This window comes from Agelaius tricolor, unplaced genomic scaffold, assembly GCF_023055355.1.
Source record: "Agelaius tricolor isolate 1412-34295 unplaced genomic scaffold, bAgeTri1.0.p SCAF_13, whole genome shotgun sequence".
Lineage (NCBI taxonomy): Eukaryota > Metazoa > Chordata > Aves > Passeriformes > Icteridae > Agelaius > Agelaius tricolor.
This window is the reverse complement of record NW_027269273.1, coordinates 10577912-10605280: the sequence shown is the minus strand read 5'-3', so window position 1 is coordinate 10605280 and position 27369 is coordinate 10577912. Positions and strand designations below refer to the sequence as shown.

The window sequence follows — 27369 nt, the reverse complement described above, 5'->3', positions numbered from 1 at the left end:
TGGAACAAGCTGGGATAAGCCAGGGGCAATGGTAGTAAGCAAAGTCCTGTTAGGAGGACACTGCAGAACAGAGCAGCCCCAGAGTGGAACCACTGGCACTTCCTGTTTTGATCAACTGATTCACAAGATGACACGGATGTCTGGTTCCTCCACTCCTGGAAAATGCTTTGAGCACACTGACCTGTATTTCCCATTTGTGGTTTGAGCCTCAAGTGGCTCAGCCTGTTTGTTATGGAATTAACTCCTAGCAAATAGTTTGCCACCAAGGAAATTCAATGGCAGCTAACCCAACCTTATAAAATAATTGTTTCCTAACAGAACAGAGAGGATCTTAGGTAGCCTTGATGATTAATAAGAAAATCATTGCAGGAATACCACTTCAGCACTGGCATCCTTCATTCTGAAGCACCTGGAATGTGTTTCTGGCTATTGAATGAATGAGCTCCATCACATAAAAGATGCTCCTACCACTACTGGTTTGGAGGACACTAGAACAACTCTAGCAACAGTAGAAGCTGAAAAGTAGGAAGTTATTCCTAAACTGTCAACTAAAGTTATTGGTTCAGCAGTTGTATGTTAGAGGTCTTTTAACGTCCTTCTAACTCGTGCCTTGCTGCAGGCAAGGCAAACTAAGGGAGTATTTGACATTTTAATGGGTGGTGCTGGAAGTCATCCAAGTCCAGTTTTCAACATCCCAAAGAAAATAAAGTAATCATGCAACCAAAATCCTTCTATTAACTAAAGAGACAACACCATATGGGACATCAGTTGCAGAAGGGAATTGAGCACACATAACCCTACTGATTACATGTAATATACTAATCAGAATTTCTCCAGCTGCATTGCACTAGAAATGCACAAATTCACAGGTGTAATGAAAACAGAGCTATTTACCCTACTGAGTCAGAGGAAAGAAAATTTTACACTGAATCACAAAATAAAGTAGAATTAGCAAAAGTACAATGAAGGGTTGTATTACAGAGATCCCATATTAAAGAAAGATAAAATAAACTATCTTGAGAACTGTCACACATTTGATACTCTTCACTGAACCCTAAAATGGAAGATACAACCAAATAAATTTAATCCCAATTTCTCTCTGTAAGCCAATCAGGAGCTAACAAATAAACTATCAGGCAGCAGTTTTAAATGCAAACAGAAGACACCTTTTGTATATAACAAATATTTAAAAACACTCACCTTTACTGTTTTTTGTAGGTGTCCAAACTCATAAATGGGCTCAAAGACATACCTGAAAGCAGGCCAGGCAATGAAATACAATACTGCTGATCTGACTCAGGAAGCACATAAAATGTCTGATCAACACCTGGGCAATGTACCCTGCTCACATCTGGTATTTATAGTATTTCCCTCTTTTGGCACTCATGATCAATTTTTTTCTTTTGTCTTTGTCCCTTTGCTATTGAAATTCAGCTGTAAAAAGTATGAAAACAAGAGGCAATACATAGGAGCAGGAATAATTAGCACAAGGACTTGCTTTTATTTGGTTCTGATAAGCTCCCCTCTTCTTGCCATTTGTGTGCTTGTGGACTTAGAAGCCTATAATCCCTAGTAAAAAGAAAACCAACTGTGTGAAGATAGAGAAATTTTGTGGTGGAGTGGTGTTGCCATTTTATTTTTTGCCAGATCAGCTATTTACATACAGGGAAAGCAAAAAACAACCTCCCTCCCTCAACTGCTTCTAATACTACTCGTCTTTTTTAAAAAGACAGTGGACTACAAGGCATAAAAAGTAACTTGTGAAGGTGGTTGGGGGTGTGTGTTTTATGTTTCCCTTTTCAAAACAGTATTGTGTCCAGTTTTCAACCCAACTACTTATGCTTATGCCCTGCCACTGGACACTGTGTAAAGCTTTTTCCTAGTCATATCAGCAAAATAATAGACTAAACTAATAATCAGCTAAAGCATTAGTAGTATTCATGACTAAGCAGAGTCTACCAAACAAAATTTGCCAGATATCCTAACTCTTTTCCAATGTGCCTTTGTACAACAGATGTCTCTGTAGTTGAGGCTGAGTTGTCTTTTTTCATAACTGAGATAGAGACAGAGATTAGATCAAACAGCTGTTTTAATATGGTATTAAAGACTGTCACTAGCATAAAAGAGGTGGCTCTGAAATTTTTTATAAGATATGGTGGCTGCTTATCATATGCTTTTTATCCCTGAAATACTCAAAATAAAATTTTGCATGCATTAACCTTACCTCCAAATTAGGAAACTGAATGAAACTGTATTGTACTTCCAGCTTCCTCCAGACTGTTTTCATCTGTACTTCCACTTCATTAGTTCAAAGGTGGTATTATGGAAATGCATATTTCTACTGATCTGCAAAATACAAAGACAATTTGATTAAAGAGATGGCTGAAGAAACTGTGTTGACAGTTTTTGGTCTAGAATGTGAAATGCACATTGCAGATACCTGTATCTGGAATTACAGAAACCATCTCCTATGATGAGCTGCTCCCAGCTAGAAACTTCCTAAGAGTCATGCATATCCAAGAGCTGCACAGTTGCAGCAGTTGACACAAAAAAAAATTTTAAAATAATTTTACTGTTATCAGTAATTGCTCATATTAAAAATGAGCCAACAAAAACATTTCTATCCTTTAGCTGGAAAATACCTTTGAGATCTTTGAGTCCAACCTATGACCTAACACCACCTTGTCAACCAGACCATGGCAGTGAGTGCCACTTCCAGTCTGTTCTTAAAACACCTCCAGGAACAATGATTCCACCACCTCTATGGGCAGTGCCATCACCCTTTCTGTGAAGAACTTCTCCCTAATGTCCAAAGAAAGGATACATTGTTGGTGACACCCATGGAAAAAACAAGCCATGCACAATTCAATCTTTATTATAAACACCAGAGTATCTGTAAGATTGCAGTTCCACACCAGATATCCAATGGTGTCACACCATTAGTTCCAATACACCAGGAACTGCAATATACAGAGAAATAATTGATAGTTTTTTTGTAGCTGTGCACAGGCATGATTACTCCTGGGAACTGAAAAGCAAGCCAAGAATTTAAACAAAGGTACTGGCAGTCAGGTGGGTTTGATTTTTGGTTTAAGTTTTTAAACTGCTGTACATCCCAGCAGCAGAGGAAAGCCTGGCACAGGTTCTTACCCAGTTCTCTTAAGGATTGTGAGCAAGCCTGACTTGTGTCAAGTCCCAGCATTTTCAGATGCATTGCTGATAGCTAAGATGGGCTTACCAGCTTTGTTAGTTTGATTCCACAGTGAGCAGATGCCACCTATTGCCAACTTTTCCCATTTTATCAGTGTCACAATTTCTGAATGTTTCCATCATCTGAAGCTTTTGAGAAGATCCTACAAAAATATTACCATTTAGAAGTTCCAGTCTTATGACTGTGATCATAACCTTGAAAATCACACAAAGGCTTGAACACCACCATTCCAGCTATACTGTTAAATAACATAAATAACATACATCCACTCATACAGTGTAGAGATGGAATGACTTTTGAATACCAAGACTAACAGGAGGGGTGCAAACAGAAAAACGATGTGTATGATTTCCAGCAGAGAGTTTCAGCATCCACTCTCCTTCTCTTTTCCTTCCTAAGCACCATAAAGACCTTTCCATTACAAGAAGGTCAGAATACTTCTGTCTCCACATCCATTTATAAGCACTGCTCCTCACACACTGAGGTTTAATAGTCTTGGTAATAAATAATAAATTTGTGCTAAATGGTAACCCAAAACCATCCAGAATATCAGATAGCACCAATTCTTAAAGACAACTGTCTCCTCTGAGCAGACAAGCTGACATGACTTATTTCTTCCATGGTAAAATTGAAAAAACATTCTAGCCATGCAATTGTGTTTGTAGAGATTGTTTTTGCTTTTTAAAGTCAAGAATCTGTAAAATATAGCTATCTCTTCTCCTCTCTCTAACAAAGGACCTAAGTTCATCTTCTGAGGGACTCCAAAAGAACAAAAAAAAAATGTTGGTGTGCTTTCTGTTTTTACAACACCTCCAATCTCCCTGTATCTAATATCTGATTAATATAAAGTCCACTTTGTATTATTTAAAGAGTTTGCTTTGCAAGAATAAAGACATTTCTGAACAATGCAGCTCAGAGGTTTCTTGTTTTGTTTTTAAAACCATGTCCTCCTTATATTTTTCCAAACTCCCCAACTGATGAAGTAGCTGTTCAATTCTAAGTATTCATTGCCTTTCCTGATTCCAACCCCATGGATCAGATATCTAAGCTCTCTTACTAAACAACTTTATTTTGGTGAACTTCCTGATCTGCATGACTCTAGGTATGTCTATATTAGCATTTAATTCAAATCAGGACTGCACTTTTGAAGTCCATCTCCCAAACAAACCTCTTTTCCTTGCTTTGCTTTACATTGCAAAGTAGTCATCAAGTACATGAACCAGATTTCTTTTGAATAAAATCAGATCAGAGAACGAGCTTCAGGTGTACATTGTGCACGCTTCAACCACCAAGAGGAATTCAGCCACAGAATCAGACCAGGACCAGCTTGAAATAAAACTCCCACCACCTGTATAGCACTTATGCCAGGTTCTCAGCACCTGACAGGTCTGATCTTATTACACCACTCTGCTTGGTAATGTGGACACAGACTCTTTTATGACTTACTGAATTTTTGTGTCAGTTCCAGATTCATCTCTCCCCTTTTTAAAAGGAAAACTACAAAACCTCTGTCAGATATGGGACAGAAGTTAATGATAATTATTAAATTACAGGAGTGACCTCACAGCATTACTATTTCTTCCACTTCTTCATCAGCATGAAATGTACTTGAGAACATATTCAATTTTACAAAAATCAATTTACCTTAATATTTATTTTTATACACTTATCCAAACTGCTTAATTATTAATATAAAAGTTCTTCAAAATGTTTAGTGCCATTCTTGATGGCATCTTCCAGAGAAGTGCCATCAAGTACAAAATGAAACAAGGGAATAAAATATTTGCACAACTATACCTTTACTTTATTAGAATTTGCAAACCTACAGCAACCATAAGAGGCACAACTTCAAAAGTACAGCGCCTCACAGTGCTTGTCACTAGTTACATATTAAATCCAGATTTATCTACAAATGGTTCTTAATGCCAAGATTAAATTTAAGATCTTTATATACTATCAACTGAAAAATATCAGCACTCAGCTGGGAAAAGAAAAATCAGAATAACATGAACACACTAGCTACCCAGATAACCCAGAAAACTGCAGATTTTCTGCCACTGGCAGGCCCCAGGGAACAGTCAGAAAATCTGAAGTGAGTTGATTTAAACCTCATTCAGGAGTGGGGGTGGTTCCCCTGCTAGCAGAGTGCAGGAAGCAGCAGCTCTGAGCAGGACAGACAGACAGACAGACCGCAGGGACTCGCAGCGGCAAAGCTCAAGTCAGTCTAACTTGCCTTGAGGAGCAAACTTACTCAGCCTGTGGATTCCTTGTTTCTTGTCTTACCACGTATCTCCACTTACTGCTTCCCTTCTCAGCAGTTCCGGTTTCTTCAGTTCCAGGGCCACATCCAACTCATTCCCTCACCTGTCTCTTTTGATGCCAAAAACTTTCCTGGCACTTGATTTCTCCTGCACTCTGTTCATTCCCACTCTGCTCCAACTGCCTCACCAGTTTCCAGGTGGATTACTTTATTCATCTTAAATTATCTTTCTTCCTGAAGGAGCCTTCTACTTGTTAAATACAGTGTGTATTTAAGGAACAGAAGTTGGTAAGGTAACTTAAAGTAACATAAGAGTTAAACTAACTCAAGTGCAATTAAGTGCATGATCATACAAGGACTCATTGGTACAGACAGGGTTAAGTACTTGACCATTCACTCCAGCTTCCAGTTACTTCTTTCCTGCTCTTTAACCTCCTCCAGCCATCCTCAGAGCACTTCTGCAGGGTGCCCATTCAGGTAAGCATGCCTTTATTTCAGTTTATCAAACAGCACTTGTTTTGGAGTTTCTGTAAATTCAAATCATGGCACAGACACAGGCTTGGGTGATATCAGACTCACAGACACCAGGAAAAGAAAAGGTCAAAACCATTCAGCATCTGAGACTTGGGGTGGGAGCAAAAGGGAAAAGGAGAAAAATGCGTGGTGCTCGCAACACATCTCTGTGTACAGAGTTCATGGCCAGCTGACAGCTCTGGTAACCAGAGATGGTAGAGGTTTCAGAAGCAGAATTATTCCTCTTCAGGTAAACTATAGCCCTAGACAATAGGCTTTTTGTTAGCAATCTATGCACAATGAAAATATGCTGCAGACCCATATGGTAGCCTGGAAGATGCTTCAGTTAACAATCTCACAACTGCCACTAGAAAATAGAGCCAGAATTCTTGTCATCTATTGCTTTTACAGGACTACTACTGCTCTGAAATAGAAGTTGAATTGCAAAGCCATACCAAAGTTCCAAATTTTACTTCATAGTTCATGTCCAAATATAAGAATTTATTAAGGAAACCTTTTTCAACAAGTTTCCATGTGAGCTAAACCCCCACAGCATGCTGGGAAAAGTGAACATCATACTGTATGGCAAATTTGGGGCTTGCTGGTTTTGTCTGTCAAACGCTGAAGGTATATGAGCAAGAACATCTCATTGAACAAACAGCCCTTCCAAATACAATGAGAGCAATTAATGAAATGAAATAAACTGGCTGAACAAACACTTTGCAGTCCCTGAACACCATGTCTTCCAGGTAGCAAGAGGGGAAAATGAAAGCCTGAGACATGGTTCAAGCACATTTATTTGATCTTTGTGGCAAGGTAGTTCAAAATTGTTCAAAATCATGCTAGTAAAAATATACCTCCATGAAAGCTAATTTTTAAAATTACTTTTATACCTACCTTCCCATGAGCTTTAATTAACAATCATTAAGTTATTCTTGCAAGGTATTAAAAATGCAAGGGATTATAAAACATTCAAGCACTTCATGTCTTACAGTTCTTCACATCTGTATTACACTGGTTTGGCCTTCCTATATATCTGGTCAAAACACTTAAATTAGTTCAGAACACCACTGATCTTTCCAGCACTTCCAGGTTGTTCCTGGAAAGCCTAGATTTTGTTGTTTTTATTGATTACTGCATGGATCCTTGACGGCAAAAAGCATTCTTAATAATTTCTGAGAACTTCACAAATACTACCATGAAGCAATTTGAAGGAAATGACATATCACACAGGACAGAAATAATACAGATTGAAACATCAACTGGGCCATTCCAGTACTAATCTAACCTGGCTGGTTGGTTGTGTAGGCAGGTGGAGTAATTAATGTGTGCTGCTGCCACTAATGGAATCAATTCCTGATTGACCTTGCAGCCTGACAGAAAATATAGGACCAATCTGTACGATTAAAAAAAAAACCACAGAAACCTACAACTGTTTTTCCTTAATTCAGATCACCCTCTTTTTGGAGGGAGAAGTTGTTCTCTATCTGAGCCATACAACCTTTTCCTTCCTGACTCTGTTTTATTTAATGAACATGACTAACTGGAAGTTCAAAGGACCAGGCCTAGCACAGCAAAGAATTTTTTTTGCAGAACAGACAGCTCCTCTTGCCTACTCAAGAGGTATCAGAAGACTCCTCACATCATTTGTCCCCTTTTCATAGGAGGGGAGAATCTGTGCCCTAGAACAACCTGAGCTTTTCCTTCTGAGGCCTTACAACCATGCAAGCACACACAGACACAAGATACCCTGAAGAGGAAGCATCTGAAGGACCAACACACCATGTAGCAGCTAAGCAAGCACTCTCCCTTCCCTCGTTACACATTTTTGTTTTCATCATCTTCAATGCCTGTTGAGATAGAAGACAAAATGGTCTACACAATGAAGCTCCTGAAATATCATTGCCCCTGGGCATAACCAGAAGCATGAGAGCACAAAAATTCCTGAGTAAGGTGGGACTCTGCAGTACCTGATAGAAAAAAAAAGCATTTTCCAGAATGACACCAAAGTGCATAAATTATAATACACCATATGTGGATGTGACAGCCTGGGCAGAGAGCAGGAAAACAGGATTTGTTTTCTCACAGTGGACTTGTGAGACTTTTTAGGGAGTTGTAGAGAAACGATGATAACTTGTTAGTGTAAACAACCTGCAGGTGGTGTTTTCCTGTGCTGTTTTTCTGTTCTTCCCAAGGACTGTTTGTGAGAAAGATGGTTTTTTTTTTTAATTAGCCTATCAAGTAGAATGTGTGGAACCTATCTATAAAAGAAGAGAATTTTTGTATTAAAGCTATCCTGGTGAATTTGTGTGATTTCTTGCTCAACAGTGACAACCCTACTCTCCACAGCATCAAGTGGCATAAATAATTCATTATAGGGCCATGAGAATCCAGGCACAAGGCTCATTCTACCTCATCAGCAGGGCTAGATAATTCCACCAGGTCTTTACTTTGCCCTAGCAGATGTATTTTTTCATACCAGAAAGAGTCTAAGCCTCCTGATTTCTTAGAGGGTATCTTCAGTGTTTCATTTTGGCATGCCTAGCTACATCATCTGGAGTCATCTGAAGGACTCCACAAGCTCCACAAGCTCCTGGGAGCTCTTCTCCAGTGCTCCCAGGAACACTGCAGAATTCCTCTCAGTCCTCTTAAATATTATTCACCAGTGAGCCAGTAGAAGCTGAAAAATCAGCTCACTCTCCAAACTTCAGAGGTAAAAGGAATCTGACAGCAGCTTGATGTTAAAAGAAAAGCAGTTACCCTCAAAAGGAAACCCATCAGCCTGCAGCAGTGGTGACAAATCAAAGTCACCAGTTCATTCTGTGCTGAGAGGTGAAGTCAGAATTTGACTTGTCAAGCTTTGTCAAGTAACAACTGGGCAAAAGCCTTTGCTAAGCAACTCCTTCTTTCATCACATCCCACAGCTCTCCAAGTATCCAAAACAATTTCTCTAACAAATATGCTTAGTTTTCAAGAGAGATGTAAAACTCAACTGCTTTAGCACAGGTTTGGAGGTACCTGGCCCAAAGCTCCTCCACCCACAATCTCAGCCTCCTCTTGGGATACTGATGACAGAGTGGCCCCACAATTAACAGTCTTCTGCTGTGCCTGACATCCCTGAAAACATAAGGCTGCTTGGGACACCACTGACTTCATAAGTCTTCCTGAGTTGCAAAAAATTTTACCAAAAAAACCCCTCCCCCAGGCTCCATGCTGTGTTAAAGCATCCCCACATTTCCCAAGCTGCAGACAGTCACTGGGCCACAATTGCCACCTGGCTGGTAGGGTGCCTGGTGTGGAGGCAAGCACCAATTCAATTGGATCACTTGGCACACAGACTGTGAGGTGCACGTTCTTATCCTAATGCTGATGCTGGGAATGCTGCCCAGAGTGCCATTTCTCCCTGACAAAAGAGCCAATGAAATTTAGCTTCTGCCTGTCCCACAGGACATATTAGACCACATTCTGATAGCTGATCTTCTTCTCTCTCCCCCTAAGATTCCTGCAAAAGGTCAAGTATTTCTTCTATTTGTCTATTTTACAGAGTAATTCAAATGGTGAGAAACATTTTCAGGAACCTTCAATTTAAAAATATAAATAAATTCTGTTACAACTTCAGAATTCCGTGGTTTTGCACATTATCAAAATACTATAGAGCAAACCACCTGAAAACTACACTACTGTTCTACCACACTGCCTTATACCTCTGTGCGTGTAGGATCGATATTTTCTTTCTTAAATTGAAATTTTATATTACAAATGTCTAAATTTTTAAGTAGTGTGCTGCGTTGACTCAGACCGGATGCCAGGTGCCCAAAGTGCCACTGTCACTGTCCTCCTCAACTAAACAGGGAGAAGAAATATAACAAAAGGCTTGTGGGTTGAGATAAGGACAGGGAGAGATCACTCATTGATAATTGTCACAAGCAAAACAATTTCAACTTGGGAAATTAATCAAATTCAATCAAATTGAAATAGGATAACAAAAAATAAAACCAAACCTTAAAAACATGTTCCCTCTATCCTTCCCCTCTGGTGGCCTTAACTTTACTCCCAAAATCTTTACCTCCTCCCTGCATGTGGAGCAGGGGGACAGGGAATGGGGACAGCAATCAGCTCATCAGGCACTGTCTCAACTGATCCTTCCTCCTCAGGGGAAGGACTCCTCCCACTCTTCCACTGCTCCAGCATGAGCTTCCTCCCCTAGGAAACAGTTCCCCTATAGCTTAACCAATGTGACTCCTTCCCACAGGCTGCAGTCCTGCATGAATTGCTGCAGTGTAGATTCCTTCCAGGAGCTGCAGTCCCTGAGGAGAAAGCTGCTCTAGCACAGGTTCCTTCCACAGCATCACAAGTGCTGCCAGCAAACCTGCTCCAGCATGAGCTCCTCTTTCCATGGGGTCACAGCCTCCTTTGGGTATAAATCTGCTCCAGCATGGGGTTCTCCATGGGCTGCAGGTGAACTCTGCTCCATTGTGGACCTCCATGGGCTGAAGGGGCACTGCTGCCTCACCATGGTCTGCATGGCAATCTGCTGTGGCACTTGGAACACCTCCTACCCCTCCTTCACCACTGACCCTGGTGTCTGCAGAGTTCTTTTTCTTTCTCTGACATGTTCTCCCTCCTCTCTGCAGGTGCAGTTGCTATGCACAGGGACTCCTTCCCTCGCTCACATGTGTTATCCCAGAGGCACTTCCACCGTCAGTGATGGGCTGAGGCCTGGCCAGCTGTGGGTCCCTCCGAGATCTGGCCAGCACTGGGTTCATTTGACATGGGGCAAGTTCCTGGAAGCTTCTCACAAAAGCTGCAGCAGAAACCTTGCCATGCAAACCAAATCCACACACACAAAACCATATTAAACACAGGTTGCAGGCTGGCTGGCTTCTGACAAGAAACACAGGTCACAGGAACACGTAGATGGGAATGAGAAAACCTTTCCAACAAGATCACTGCCTTCAACAAAGCACTAGGAGCTATCAGCTCAACAGCTCTGAACACATGGAAGTGTGACAGATTCTATAAGGAAATCAGGAGACACCTCAGACACCACTCCCACCACAGTAAGGTTAAAGGCCTTCACCATCTGCAGACCTATCAAGTATTTAAGTTTTTCTATAGGAAAGTACATGGATTACACACTGACATTCAAGAGTATGGAACCTTTGGAGGACACATTGACATCCAGTCTTCTGCTTTCTTTAAATCACTAACATATATAACACCATATAGCAAAACAAAAAGAAAGAAAGAAAGGCATAGAAAAATATATCAAATTATTCTAGACAACTTGAGAATTCATTTGGACCACATGTAGTATCTAAAACTTAGATATTTGGTTATTTTCATAGATTACTTTGGACAAAACTTCAGAAAGTCATACCCCATAGTCTTTTAATGCACAATGTTACACATGGCTGTCTACAGGAATGTTTGGCTTTCCACAATTAACTTAAGCTCCTGAAACAACTGTAAGTCTTTGGCAGAGAAGATACACAACTAAATGCTTTACCCATTTTTGTAATTCAGTGGTAAAAAAATCCCCCCCTTTCTGTACATCAAGTGCAAGAATGCTTTATAATCCAGATGACCATGTGAAATTACCATGGTAGTCATTGTATCTCATCTCAAGCAAATTGAACTTTCCTTCATCCGTTTACAGGTACTGTAAACTTCTCCTGATACAATGAGACCAATTCATTATTAAGACAACTGAATATTATCCCCTGAAAACAAAAGTCCTCTTTTTTTGCAAAAGTGGTTACACACAAGGAAGCTATAATTATGGAACAAACTCTTTTAGTAAGATGTTTGTACTAGGGACTTGTTGGAGCATACTTGGTCTCTGAAATTTCTTTAAACATTGTTATTTCAGAAGAAAATAAGCCAAATGGAAATTAGAATTGTGGAATATCCTGAGTTAGGGACCCACAAAAAATCATAGAAGTTCAACTCCTGCACAGGACCACCCCAAGAGTCACACCATGTGCCCAAGGGCATTGTCCAAATGCTTCATGAACTCAGCCAGCCTTGGAGCTGTGACCCCTGCCCTGGGGAGCCTGTTCCCCTGCCCAGCCACCCTCTCTGGATGAAGAACTTTTTCTAATATGCAACCTCAGCCTGCCCTGACACAACTCCAGGCCACTCCCTTGGCTCCTGTCAGTGTCACACAGAGCAGAGATCAGTGCCTGCCCCTCCTCTGCCCCTCAGGAGGAAGCTGTGACTGCAGTGAGGTCTCCCCTCAGCCTCCTCCTCTCCAGGCTGAACTGACCAAGGAACCTCAGCCTCTCCTCCCCTCAAGGCCCTTCCCCATCCTCATGGCCTCCCCTGGACACTCTCTAACAGCTTTCTATCTTTCTTGTATTGTGGACCCCAGAACTGCACACAGGACTTGAGACGAGGCTGCAGCAGGGCAGAGGGACAATCCCATCCCTTGACCAGTCAGTGATGGTGTGCCTGATGCACAATTAGAAGAAATTTCTCAAGTAATAAAACCAGCTGGATATTTGCTGAAGTATTCTTTACTCATCAGAATTTTAGAAGACATGAGCACAAAATAATTTTCATCCTTACCATTTGCATGATGATACAGCCCTTGATTTGCAAGTCTAAACTCAGGCCACCATGGCCTCAACATCTGTCCCAGCCGAGGTGAACAGGCTGGAGTAATAATACACAGCAAATAATACACAAGAGTAATTGAGTGTAGACATTAAGGTGCTCAAAAATCCTCAGCCATTTCAGCTCTTAAGTCTAACAATTGTTCATTCTGAATGCTAGAATGTTATACTGCCTCTAGTTCTTTGGTCACTGTATTATGAATGCTTTCAACTTGACCTAAGATTTCTAATGACAGATTTCTGAAATACTACATCCAGAATAGACCTGAAGGGCACAAACAAACACAGGGCAGCAAAACCCATCACCAGGTTCCTGGACATGCTGTACAGTTATCTAATATCTAATCTGGCCTCTTGCATTTCCTATTGATTTATGTATTTGGAAGCAATGGTGAAGAATTCATCACATCTCAAATTCTCTTAAAATGCACAGGAGTCCTGGTGCCCTCATCAAGGATTTGAAAGAAAACTAAGCTGCCTTTTTCTTCCCCCCTTAGCAAAGCCACAATAAAAACTCATTGTGGTAAAAGGTGGTGACAGGCCACTTGCAGAGAACAATACAGATCTCTTCTGGTTAACTGCCTGGGAACAGGTTCATTTTGTACAGCAACACGACCTTCCATGAACAAACCCTAAAAGAGAAGGGCTATATCCTGAAAAAAAAAGAGACTTGAAAAAGAATGGCTAAATGAAATCCACAGCTTCTTCAGCGTGGGAGAGATTTTTGTCAACCAAGCTGTAAAGGCACCAGAGGTGTTCCTGCTGAGAACTGTGACACACCTGGCACCCTGCACACTCCTCCAACTGCTCTGACAATGCTGACCTGAGCTAACAAACCTGACAGCTGCTCTCCCTCAGACACAGCTCCATTCTTTATTTTGGAAGTCAAGGCATCATCCCACCCTGGGGATGGACAGGGTGCTCCCAGGAGGGACCTGATGAGCACAACTGATCCTTCACTGCTGTGCCTGTTAAAGACATCACTTTTTACAGAGGTGCGCACAAAGCCTATGGAAGAAAGGGGAAAAGGCAGAAAAGAGCCATAATTTGAGTTTTAGCCAATCAAGCACTCTTGGGGTTGGAGAAGACCCCTGAGATGCAACCACAGTTTTAATATATGCTTTATACCATATATACACACCAAGTGAGAAGTTATTTTATTCTTGGTATGTAGGAAAAGTAATTTAGACTTCACTGTGGTCCAGAGTGGCTTGAAAAATAATATGAAAGCTTTTCCATCAACATTGAAAGACAGCATCAGAAAAACATGAGCAAGCATTCGTGGTAGTTATTGTTCAATCATGGTTTTGAAAAACTCATGCTTATTTTAGCTCTGGAAAGCTTGTCCTGCTGCAAGAAACTTAAGATACTTGACATTGTTGCTTTAATATGACTTCTAACAAAAAACCCCAACCAGCCAAAAAAACCCCAAACCCACAAAAAACAAAACTCTCTGACTCTAGCAGCTTTTTCTATTTACTGAAGACACAAGAGCCAGCAGCTGACATTTGAATCTCATCTAAATTCAAACAGGAAATACGCTTTAAGGAGTTATCATCTGCAGACTGATTCACCCTTGATGCAGTGGATTCTCCCTTCTAGAAAGACTTGGAAATGCACAGGTAAGAGCATTTATGGCACACTGGGCTAGGAATTGATGCTGTTTCCTTTTGCCCACGAACAGACAACAATCCCAACAAAGCACAATTACTCAAAGCTGAAGACAACATCCACACTGCTCAGCCCAACCAAGCACAGCTCCCCATATACAGGACCAGTCTGAAAACAGTGGAGACAAAGTTCTACTGCACAGAACATGGACCAGCACAAGAAGGATTTTTTATCTTTCCATCTTTGTCCCTTTTGTAGCTAATTAATAATATTTAAAATCTAATAAAACCCCAACTTTGAAAAAAGATGAAAGCAGAGCCATTTCAGATGTTTAAATTAGCACACCGTGGGATGCATATCTTTCAACAAAAAGCTAAAACAATTTTAACAGATACACTTTCTATTATTAATTACCCTAAGTCATTTTTCTTTCTCCATTTTTCTTTTGGTGGGGAAAAAGGAAAATAGACTATCTTTTTATGTTCCCTTAACTTAGCTATTTAATTTCCTACTCAAATAAGTGGATAAAATTCTTGTTTTAATAAAGGAAAAATAAGAAAAGGAGTTTGAATAGATAGGTAACCTCTGTCCCTCTCTACACTGAGACTCATCTGCATTCTATTAAACCATCAAGCCATTTCTATGTTAACCAGGCTTAACATATAAATAAAAGAACCAGCAAAATATTAACACTGATAGCTTCTTTACTGGCTATGCTGAAGCTCTACATGAGTCTCAGCTGATTTAACCCTTCAGATGCATGACATCTATTTTATCAAATTGTACAGGCAACATTGTATAATTTTTTTTCTCCTCTGCAGGGAAAAACACTTAGCTGTGTTTTTCCCTGCAGAGCAGCTGCCTCCTCCTCCTAAGCAATGTGAAGAACTACTTATAAAATAGCAATCAATACTGAGAATTTGAGGGGAAGGCAGCAAAGATTTCCAAATAAGATTGCTGAGTTATCTTTTCTTAGAGATTTCTTTGTTTGTACCTTCTGTAACACAGACTACAGACTGTACACACCACTGCTCAAAGACTGCAAGACAAGGGCCCAGCTGCAGACAAACATCTTTTGGGCTCAAAAGGAATTCAGCCACATCTGGTTATATGCTCAAAATAAATTTTTGAAAAGAAGTTTTTTTGAAAAAAGCAAGTTTTGTATATGACTTACAGACTTCACTAACAGGAGCCCTCCTTGAATATGTTCATCCTTTAAACAGGTAAAAACAACACAACTGAAGTGTCACTCTTCAGGTAGGTCCTTTCAACATAACATAATTTCCACTGAACCACAAAGCTACTGAGCTTCCCTACTCCTTGAAGACAGAAATTTCAGCCCACTAATGAACTGGAACTTCAGCATTCTCTGTTTGACAAGAATGCAAGACACTTGGAAGTGATGACAGATTTCAACACTAGATACTTTCCAAAAGTATTTACTGGAAATAGAAAAGAATCCCAGTTCGGGGCAGCAGCTTCCTTCTTCAGGTAAAGAAAGGTGAAAAGCTGTCCAAGAGCAAACTGGAAACAAACAACAAAAAAGTCAGTTTTTCCTGAAGGGTTTTATAAAGGATTGATTGATTATTTACATTTTGCCTCTGTTTTTTTCTTTACAGCAAGATGCATAAATTAAAACTACTATATATATAACATATAATTAAAGAAGACTGCAAAAAGAAGATATCTCTCTCTCTCTCTCTCTATATATATATATGTACACATACACACTATCATGACAACTTTTGCTTGTTCAAATCCAAAATGCAATTGTTGGAACAAAATTGCAGGGAAAATGTACAGACTGTGTAAGATTACATGTCTACAAAGTCAAGGAAGAACAAGTTCAGCATTCCTATTTTTTTAACATGTAAAAGAACATTAAAAAACTTACATATGGAGTCCCTTTCTTATAAACCACAGAAACTTTGGAATGATGAAATGACTTTTCACCTTATAATAAGCAGCTTTGAAAATGACTAAAACTGAGACAGAATTACACAGTCTGCTGTGAATTACACAGGCTCTAGTGATAGGAGCATCTTTCACAGAAACACACAGCTGTCCTTACTATCAGCCCTGAGCCAACAATGGGTTACTTCCTTGGGATTGCTTTAACAGTGAACATTCTGTAGAATAAAGAATGCACCCCAGGTGTGCCCCTGCATTTACTTCAGGTGATTTATTCAAGTATATGTGAGTGCAAGTCAGGAAACACTTTCCAGCACACAAGGAAGTCTGGAAAGTCTGACTTGGTTCTGATGTCTTTAGAAGAGTTACAAGATAAAACAATAAAAGTTACTTAAGGAAGCAGAAATAAATGAGTATGTTTAAAAAGAAGCTCTGCTGAATAGAAGCAGTACTCTTGCACATTCCTTCTACCATTAGTATATTCTTAGAACTAAAATAGAACAAATATTTAAGTATATTTAAACAGAACCACACAACAACTCAATAACAAGCTTATAGCTCAAAAACAGAACTTGAAAGATCTAAGCAGTGTAACTAAATCTTAATCAGAGCAGCATGCAATCATATTCTGGCAGTCACTAGAGCAGATGCCTGCCACCAGTGTAATGTAAGCATCTCCTTAACCCAACTCCTCCTTATTTAGAAAGAAGAATATCTGGGGTAAGGACAAAAAGAAAAGTTTGGAGTTGCAGGAAACACAGGAAAGGCTGAGTTTAAGATGCTGTCATGTATTTTAATTGAGCATGTATGTCTGGAAATCAGGTGAGACCCAGAAATTCTCAAGTTCTTTAAAATACAGGATGTGTCTCTAATAAACCAGAATATTGTATGATAATTCAGTGACCTGATTAAGCAAGTTTTGACTGTCAGACTGCCAAAACCTTGTGTAGATCAGACTATATGGGTTTTGCCCTTTCCTAAAACCAGACAAGGGAGTGGGGAAATAGGGAGGAAACAATGATGTCAGGGGACATAGATATGTATGACCTAACAGAAAAACTCCTAATAGTGCCCTTGGACACTGCTAACTCCTGCCAAGGCTTGCAAAGGCATCCAATGGCCTTGGGATATTTTGTGTTTCCTGAGATAACTAGGGAGGGAGAAGAGGCAACCATACAACACACATTCTTCAAAATACTGCTCAAAAAGCTTCAAAATTCAAGTGTTCAAAAATTCTCCTGATGAATTAAGAGCTTGCAGGCTTTCCTTGTCTACATGCTCCCTCAGGGGGAAGGTTTATCTCTCTGCCAACAGACCCTAATGCTTTGCAATTTGTACAATGACAGTATCAGTTCTATGCACAGAGTCCAGCAAACAGGTTTGGCAGAGGTGGGGGCTTCTTGGCTGGCCATAGGGGGTGTTTTCTTCTGTTAAATGAGCTGAAAGCTGTTCACAGTTCCTCTTTGTTAAAAGATGTGAAATATTTATAAGCTATCTTAAGAGGAACATTCTTTGATACTGTAAAATAGCAGCAGTTTGGATATGTAATTCTTATCACACTACTTGTAACCCGAGCCCAGAACTGACAAACTGAAAACCAGCCTCAGAATCCTGGATCTGCCTCTGGGAGGGAGAGGTCATGGAAAAAAAAATAAAAAAAGGCATCTGATAATTTGAAAACTGCATGATCAAGATGCTTTCCAAGATGCAGAATCTGTTGCACCAAATCCAGCGAGAACATGAGCAGGATGAAGCAATACCCTTCTGTTGACAGATGAGTTGACAGATGAGACTTTCAAAGGTGTATCAAGAAGAGCAGGAAGAACAAGAATTCACCCTCCATCAGCTTCAAAGGTCACAACAAAAAACCGTTTATCAGCAATGTACATAGGAAGGTGTCCTGCAAAAATTAAATAGCTACCAATAGTTAATACTTTCTATACTTTGACTGGGATGAAGAGGAGGGAGATTGTCTAGAATAATCAAACAAGGAAGGAAAAGATGCGGACAAAGAACAGCTTTTCTTTTAGCTACTGCTCATCTCCAGATGGAAGTTCAAATCCTCCAGAACTCAGCCTACCTAAAACCCAAAGAGCAGGGGAAGGGCTCACCCCAAAGCTCCTCAGCCTCCCTGTGCTGCTTCAGGCACACCGACTCCACAAGAGAAACCAAAGGGTCTACTGCATGTGAAGTGGTGACAAACAACTCTGCTATTACTGCACTCTGAGAGCACATTTTTACAGGTTTTCCAGCACCTGGATTAGTTAAAAAAATGTTTTCTACATTAAAAAAATCCCTTAGATTTTAGAATTTTTAAACTCCTTCGTCAACTGTAAATATTAGAAGTTTTCACATAGGCTATAATTGTGTATCTAAAGTTCAGTGTATTTTGATGAGCTGCAAGTTCAGACTGTTCTCATGTTATGTTTTTATGAGAAATAATTGTGTCAAACAGCAATCATACAGCAGCAGGATACACAACTACCATTGAAAAAGAGATAAAAAGCTCTCCAAGCCACTGTCAGCAAGTGAAACTAAAATAGTTTATGGAGAACCTAGGAAGTGCTAGATTTCCTCTACTGCAGTACTGCAAAACAGTGCACTATTATAATGGCAAGCTCCTTATAATCTAGTCTTTATTACATTTATCTTACTTTATTTTATCCTCCTTAAAAAGGCTTCCTCAGATGCTACTATAATCAATTAAAATATCAAAAAAGCCACTTTTAACATAAGAAATTTTTCCAATACAGCTGTTACAAAGAATATATCAGTGGAGGAACAATTTTCACTTTTTTCTTTAGCTGACTCTCTGCAAGATCACTGCTGTTTTCTGACAATAACAATATTTAAATTGATCAAACCTATTGACATGTGCAAAATCAAAGACATGGAAGAAAGCCCAAAATTCCAAGAAAATTGACCACTTTTTAAATGACTGAGTTAATGCAAGAGACCACACAACAACACCAAATACCTAGTGAAAAAAACACAGTTGTATTCCCTTGATAGTTTCTTCAGTTTTTGATGAAACTACAGCCATATTTGAGAAAGCTTTCCAGTTCACAGATAGGTTCTATTTCTCATTGATGCTGCAATAAATCCTAACTAAAAACAGTAACAAAAAGGAAAACATGAAATGTGCAGTTTTAAAAAAAAGCCAAGAAAGACACTAAATGGTTGTATTTCAACCTTCTAATGATGTTTGGAGGGGGAAAAAAGGCCTCAGAAGAGAAGTAAGAGCTGTAAAACTGCTGCCAATACACAAGGTAAACAAATAAAAGAACGTGGGGACAAATGTTTCTGCAGGGCCTTTGTGACTGGGCAAGGGGTGATGGTTTTAAATGTGTGGTAGGTTCAGACAGACATGAAGAGGTTTTGTTTACCACGAGGCTGTGAAACACTGGCACAGGTGGCCTGGAGAGGTGGTGGATGCCTCCTCATTCCTGGAAACATTCAAGGTCTGCATGGACACAGCTCTGAGCAGCCTGGGCTACTTGGACATGTCCCTGTTCACTGCAGGGATTTGGAAAAGATGTTTTAGAGATCCCTTCCAACACAAATCATTCTGTGATTCCATCCATGTTCTGGGTTTGGGCTTAATTTACAGTCACCATGTTAAAAGTAAACACAACTGGCAAGCTGCCACTAATCCTTTGGAGCTATCTCCATACACTTATGTATACACAGTACAGAAACTGTCATTTTCAAGCAATCAAAACTGAAGGATGTAGCAAAAAGAAGACAGGCTAAGAGATCTTAATGCCAGAACACAGTTAATACCTGAAAAAAATACAAAGAACAAGGGGAAAAGATTCTTGCCTTTAGTATTTGGGGATTTTTCTCTAGTTTAATTTGCCTTAAGGCTTCTCATCCTCTACCAAGTTCCAGCATGGTTTATTTAACAATAAGGATTCTGTGGAGTTGAGTGGTAACATTCACATTTGATAACACTGCCAAGAAAAATCCAGTTAGAAAAATAATGCAATTATTTGCTTGTAGAAGACTTGCAGGAGGGCAGAACACCAATACAAAACCCGTCACAGTTTATTACATATTATAACAGAAATGATACCACTGTCCTCTCTTGAGTTTGACAACTTGACATGCATCAATTCATGTTGAAAAAAACTACTGTCAGTTTTCAATTATATCTATATAAAACCAGTTCCCTACCAGGGGACACCAAGCAATAGTGGACTGGGCAACAGGGACTAGGCACTAGTCCTACCCAGAGCCACTTCCTACCCTGCATCACAAAAATAAGGAAGAGAACCACTACCCACAGGTCCCTTTGAAATAAACTCCCTCATTCTAAGCCAGACAATAGGATTTTAACACTTGCAGAAAATCAGGGAACTCATGAGAAGTACATTAAGAGTTACTCCTTTTCTGGCAAATTATTTGTACAAACCACTGCCAAATCTAACACTGACAGATAAAACACTTTAGAACTTCAACATTTTTTCAAGTCTTTCCATTGTTTCAAATATGCTCGTCAAAACAAATACCATTTAACATCCATTGCATTATGTTATCTTCCCCAGGTCACAAACACCCATAATTTAAAAAAAAACATAGGTAGTAATTGCTTTAGCACAAGACTATGTACAGTTATTCCTGCTGATACAAATGCTAAGATTTAAAATAAGAGTCCAAATCTATTTGGACAATCAAGATGTCAGACTAAAAAAAAAAATTAAAAATTAAAATGCTAGGCATCCACCCAATAGCTCCCACTGACAAAATATTCAGATTGAGATTTTCAGATAGCCTGTAGCACCAAACTATTTGGCAGCTCTATTGGCTCAGCTCTCTGTCTAAAGTCAGATTTAAATCAGGGAATAGAAGACTACCACAAATGAGGGATAAACAGAAAGAACAGTCTACACATTTTTTCATTCCCCAACCTAGATCTTCAGAAAGCTAGAATGCAGGCCATCTGAAATAAACAAACCTTAGTTACGAGTAACTAATTTTAGAAGTGAATAAAAAAAAAATTGCTAAATCTCCTTCTAAAGAAAGACCTACTAGAAAAAGCCCACAAATCTGACCCTAAAAAAAGGGCCAGCACTCAGTGCCACATTTGTCAGCTGAGTTCTTACCTCCTGTGACACGGAGGGATGAATGCACACGGAAGTTCCAGTTTTCATTTTTGCCCCAATACACAATACCAATGAAAATTTAACCACTGAATCCAGATAAACCAACATGGCTGGTGTTGCACAAGGTCAAGCAATTTTCACCCCAATCCTCCATTCACTAACTTTGACCCTATTCAGCTGGGTTAGAAATCAGGTGTGTTAGAATCTGCAAGAGCTCTGCAGAAAAACATGACCTCTTCATATGAACTGCCAGCCCCACAGATCCCAGCTGCTGTCAGACAGAACCATCAACTCTCACAGCTTGGAAGAGACCTCTAGAAGTAGCTCAGTCCAGCCCCATGCCCAATAAAAAGCCAAATTCAATTTTCACTTGAGCTGCTCAGGACTTGGACAAGGAATGTCCTGCACATGTCCAAGAAAGGCAGTTCTGCAGCCTCTCACAGACGTGTCCCAAGTACCTCACCATTCTAATTATTTTTTTTAATCCAGTAAGAAATTACCTTGCTGTAACTTGCAACTACTAATTTACCACCCTTTCAACATGCACTCCTGGGAAGACTGTAGCTCCACCTTCTCTGAAGATAACAAACATCGTTGCTCAGCCTTCTGCAGGCTGAGCAAACACAGCTGGTGCGTGGCAGCCCCTCTCCTGCAGGCCACACCATTGATTGCATCAGTCTCCCTGTTGTACGGGGGAGCCCAGACCTGCAGCCCAAGCCTGCAGACTGCTGCCTGGGATTTCTCTTCCAATCCAGCAGAACACTGAGCCAAGCCCAAAAGGCTTTCAGCTTGATCCCACTGCTGTCCCACCAACTGCAGACCAGAGCTGGTACTCTGTGTAACCTAAGCATGAAAGCCTTCAAACACCTGATATGAGGAGTTTCGTGCTGTTGATTGGGGTTTTTTTGTTTATTTGGGTTTCTGATAGGTTGGATTTCTGAGATCAGGACAATGACAACCTGCTACATGGAATGTCATAAAAAGGGAAGGCACAGACCCACCCATTGTCTCAGTGCCCTTTCAGACAGGTGAACAAATAACAGCTTCACAGCAAAACCAACAGCACACACAGAGCATTCCCCAGGCCCTCAGCTCCAACGCTGTGTTAATTTAGTGCCAAAATAATTTTGTTGCTTGCCACAGCAGATTAAGGGAAGTGTTTTTATGAAGATCTATGCAAACATTCTGCAAGGTAAGCATGTGTGGGTGGAAGCAGGATAACTCAGATATGTGAGTTAACTTACAGTGACTCCAGCAGCTGTGCTCTTTTTCAGCTAAGGCAAGAAATTGGGTGCTGGTGATAGATTTTACCCAGAGCTGTGCATTGATTTGCCCTGGATCTCAACACAGGGCCTTTACCATCACAGACTACTGGCAGTTCTCAAATTGACAGAAATACCTAAGTAAAATACATTATATGTGCATTTATAGTTCCTTTCTCATTTCTAGACAATATACACACTGATCTCAGTATGAAAATAATGAAACTATTTGAACTGCACTGAAACCCATTACAGAGGCACAGACTGGAACAGAAACAAAAATGTGTGGTGGTTTTTGACATCAATTACCTTTATATATTCACAACAGCAGCTGCATCCACTGCATACTGCTTTGTGTGAATCAACTTTTTTTTAAAACCAACAACACATGCATTTTAAATTATGGAACGAGGAGCAGTAAATTGAGAAAACACTGAGAAGAATTTGGCAAAATAGTAACTGAGGTGATGAAGTAATCTTTTTTTCCTATATGTAGTCTTAATAAGAAAAAGAGATTCAATGTCAATGCTTCATTTTAACTATTATTGTCAGATTTCATTGATTTTAGGGTAAACTGAAATTTAGCAGTAAGTTTATGTACAGATTTTAACCAGACAGGACTAGATTTCACATGTTGAGGCTGAAGTGAAGGAAAGTTCTCCAACCTGTACCAGGGACACTTCTGCTGAAAGAGACACAAAAGATTCCCTGCAGTGAAACAGAAAAAATCAGTTGGATCCTTTCAGTTTTGGGGAGCTCAGGGATGCAGCAGCAGCAACTCTCGGAAAGAATTTTCAAGAACAAGGTACTCTCCTCGAGTGTTTAATTTCAACTAAAACAACTGCAGAGGATTCTTCAATTCAGCGTGTGATGGCTTTTATTTGTGGGAGGAGGGAGGGGAATAAAAGGAATTCCTTTGACAAGAGAGCTGCACTGCAAACCACAACCAGGATCATTTTACTTCTTTAGCTACACAGAGATTACATGCCATGAAGAAAAATCCCATGATCTAACAGCTTTTACAAATAATACCACTCTGACCAGTTGCCAGAGAAGATATTTTTGCAGCTGATTTGCTTTGTATATTTCACAGCATTTGATACACAGTATTCATCATTTAAGCTCTGATGAATGTGGTATCTCATGTCCTTGCTGAGCCTTCCCACGGACAAAGCTTTACTCAGCTCTTGAACTAAACCTAAAGACGTTATTTATCTCATGTTTGTGAGAATGTACTGCAGGTAGAGGAAAAAAAATTCAACACTTATGGACTCTTGATTGGCAGAATGATTTACAACCTGAATTAAAAGTGGGGGGAAGAACACAACACCCCAAACAGCACAACAAAACATGCTCAGAGTTTCAAATTGAGATGTCCTGCTTCGTTTCTTTTACCTGAAAAGATTTATGCAGCCCCAAAGAAGAACACAAGACATGCTAATGACCCTCCAGGAACAGTGGGTACCAGCTGATGTTGCTGTAACAACTACAATAAATATCCCACAAAACATTCTGTTCTGAAGTCAACTTGAAACCTTAAATACAAACTCAGCTCTATTTTAACAAGCCTTAATGACATTCTCCTGCAGGTTGGTTTTTTTAATGGTGAAAACTTTAAGAAGTGTACACCAAGTACCTCACTATTGTTCTGCCGAGGAACAAATGAGTACTGCTGCAGTGCAAGCATGAAATGGAAATTACACGATCTTTAAACACATTACTTCAAATCGCTATTTTGTATCCATGGGAAGAGAAGGGAAAACAAGCAAAATACAAAAATCTACACCTCCACAAAAAAAATCAAGTATTTACCTAGAATTTAAATAATACTGTAAATATAGGTAACGACTTGAAAAATGAGACGGCAAGAAGCGCATCAGATAATTAACTTTCTAGCTCTCAAGGAAATATCTGAAGCACAACAGTCCGCTTCCAGAAAGTCCTTATAACCACTGTTACAGCTAAGCAAAATTAAACAGCGCCAGGAGGATTTCAGATCTCTAAAAATAGCTCAAAAGCCAGTTCTTTCCTAGTGAGTTGTTACGCTTACAGGGAGGCGAGGCGAGGCAAAGCAAAGCCCGGCCGCTGCCGCGGTGGGAGCGCGGGCCCGGCGGTGCCGTGAGGGGCGGCGGGCGCGGGCCCCTCCCGGCGCTGGAATGCGGAGCCCGTAACCCGAGCCGCGCCGCCCCTCCTGCCGCACACACGGAGCCTCAAAATGGCATCCCGGCACGGCCTGCCCGGGAGCCGGGCTGCGCCAGCCTCTCCTGAAATGGGCAGGGAAAGGAAAAGCCTTTTCTCGGGGTCCGGCCGCGGCCCCCGCTCCGGCAGCCGAGGAAAAGCAGTGCCCGGCTCCGGGAAACAGGGCTGCCCGGCCATGCAGGAATCCCTCCTTCGGGCACCTCTGCCGTGACTCAAAACTCACCCCAACTGCGCTACCCTGAGATACGAACCCGTCCCCTAGACACGAACCGGTCTCACTCAGAAACAAGGAACTGGTTAGAACAGCTTGTCCATTGCAAAGGCCTCGCATCTCAAAACCAATGCATTCATCTAGATCCAACGAGACAGAGTTCTGGAATGATGTGAATTGTCCCTTTCTCAAATGAAAGGGACAATCTTGTTATGAATTCACTTAACTTTCCAAACTATAGGCACATAGTTTATTTCAGATGCAACAACTCTACAATGTCTTACAGTTTCAATTACACACAAGCACAGATATTACTAGGTTATGCCTCAAAAGAAGTATGAGATGATCTTACAGATTAACAATCTCCATCGATTTTCTCTAAAAGTGAGTAGTTCTATACCATGAAAAAAGGCTGTTGCAATTTGGAGTATTTTGCTCTAAACAAAACAGACAAGAATTTTACCATTGTGAATATACTGAAATTACTAAGATGCCATTATGCTACCAGATAGCAGAGACTTGGAAAAAATAATCATTCCAGTGACAGCACACATAAGGAGAGAAAGAATAACCTGAAAAACATATTTCTAGTAATAGTAATTTTACTCATTAAGGACACTACCAAATGTTCTATCAGGAGCTGAGAAAAAAGCCCTCCACCTATCTCAGGAGGGTTTAAGTCTTTTGCCATCAGTGTGGAACCAGGGGCTCACACTGACTCCCATGGGAGGTGCTTTGTACTTTCCCTGGCTGAACTAAATCTGACACTGCAGAGCACTGCTAAGGATGGTAATTCTGCAACTCTACCAAGAAGAGACCTTTGGTCACTGTACACTGGATAGAGTCCCTCTGTTCATGTAAAAAAATATCTCACCAGCAACAGGCTGCCAGAAACTCTTTGCTGTTACAAAGTTTTAGGCCTGGATCTTAAGTCAAAACCAGAAATTCTGAGCTCAATGACTTTTACACAGGATCCCTTCTCTCACATGGTTTCCCCTGTATTGGTTCACAGCTACAAAACAGGAAAGAGTTCAAAATGCTAAGAGACATTGACCTAAAGCACTGTCTTCATGTAAAACCCTAGAACCTAGTGAGGAATGCCAAATACTGCTACGATGAGAGCTTCCAAAAGACTTTAAATGTAAAAAAAACCAAACTAGAGTAGGCAGGATGATGAAAATAAACACTCTTATTGATATACTAATACACCTATCAAAAATCCTCACTATCAATACATGTTATTGCAGGTCAAGGATCAGAAGCACTAGCAACTGGCTACCTCTATAATTCTAGGCAAAGTAAGCATAGAATTGATTAATTTTTGTTATGCATGAGAACAAAAACCCTACTCAGGTGCCTTTGTTACAAAATATGAGCACTTTAAACAATTTTTTTGTTTACTGCAAACAGACTTATATTTGCAGGACCTCTTTTTACAGAAGGCAAAATACAGTCAATTTGCTTCTGTGTATCATACATGATAGCATTTTGTCTCTCAGATTATGTAAAACTCAAGAGTTTTAAAGTTTTCCCCAAAGGAATCTCTCCTATCTGTTACCATTCTACAAAATTTTATTTCCAATTTGTAATTTCTATCAGATAATCAAAATCAGAAGTACTTTTTATTTTAACCAGAATTTCTCTATTAACCTAAGGTAACAAAAAATGTCACACATATAACAAATAAACAGCTATTTTTCTTTTAAAATATATTTAATAAAGCTTACTCATTGGAATAAAATTTATTCAAATTGTTGGTTAGCAGTGGAAGAGCAGGTATGTTTACATATTAGAATTGAAGCTCAAAACACCATAACATGATTACCTGACAGCTATTAAATGCCCTGCAAGAAGTTATTAGTGTTGATTCTCTTTCAGAAGGCCAATATAACAGTTCCACCCTTAGCATCCTCCCTGCAGTTTTACTTTGTTGTGTCTTTTTTAACATAAACTTTCCCGTCACTCCCACAGGTCGTGTTTTGGTCTCAAGACCTATTATTGGGATATTTCACACAACTAAGTATAAAGAAAATTAAGCCAGTGCTAAAACTACAAAGTAATCCTAAAGGTTTCAACAGGGGTTAAAACCACTGTGCTAAAAATAACAAGATGTGTACATATTTTACCAAGGATTCTGTTTTCCAAAAGAGCAGATAGAAAACACCACTGTGATGTTTTACAAGGACATTCACAAATACCTTCAAGTAATTCAGCACAAGTTTCATGCCAGCAAAGATTACAAGTAGTCACTGTGGGAGGGAGAGGGAACCAAGGAGAAAAACAAAAACAAAACCAACCAAAAATCCAAACTCATACTGCTATTGCAAATTAATTTTAACAAATAAAATGTAGTGTCAGGAAATATACCTGCTTGTAACAGTTTTAATATTTCCACAGTGACAATCTTTGAAAACTACAGACCATGTGTCACAGAAACATACAGACATGGTGAAATGGTGGTGAAGAAGA

The 27369-nt window shown here is 39.9% G+C and overlaps 1 protein-coding gene across 2 annotated transcripts in view; it reads right to left on the bottom strand.

Moving 5' to 3' along the window:
• The window catches only part of BMPR1A (bone morphogenetic protein receptor type 1A), a 74212-nt gene that overhangs the window by 34443 nt on the left and 12400 nt on the right, over nt 1–27369 (bottom strand). Inside the window, exons 2-3 of one of the 2 annotated variants that reach the window (XM_071438706.1) lie at nt 2225–2346; nt 1201–1252 (exon numbers count right to left, since the gene is read on the bottom strand). The gene's annotated coding sequence lies outside the window, so the exon portion shown is untranslated. The remainder of the gene's footprint in view (nt 1–1200; nt 1253–2224; nt 2347–27369) is intronic. The other variant, XM_071438705.1, reaches the window with a different exon arrangement.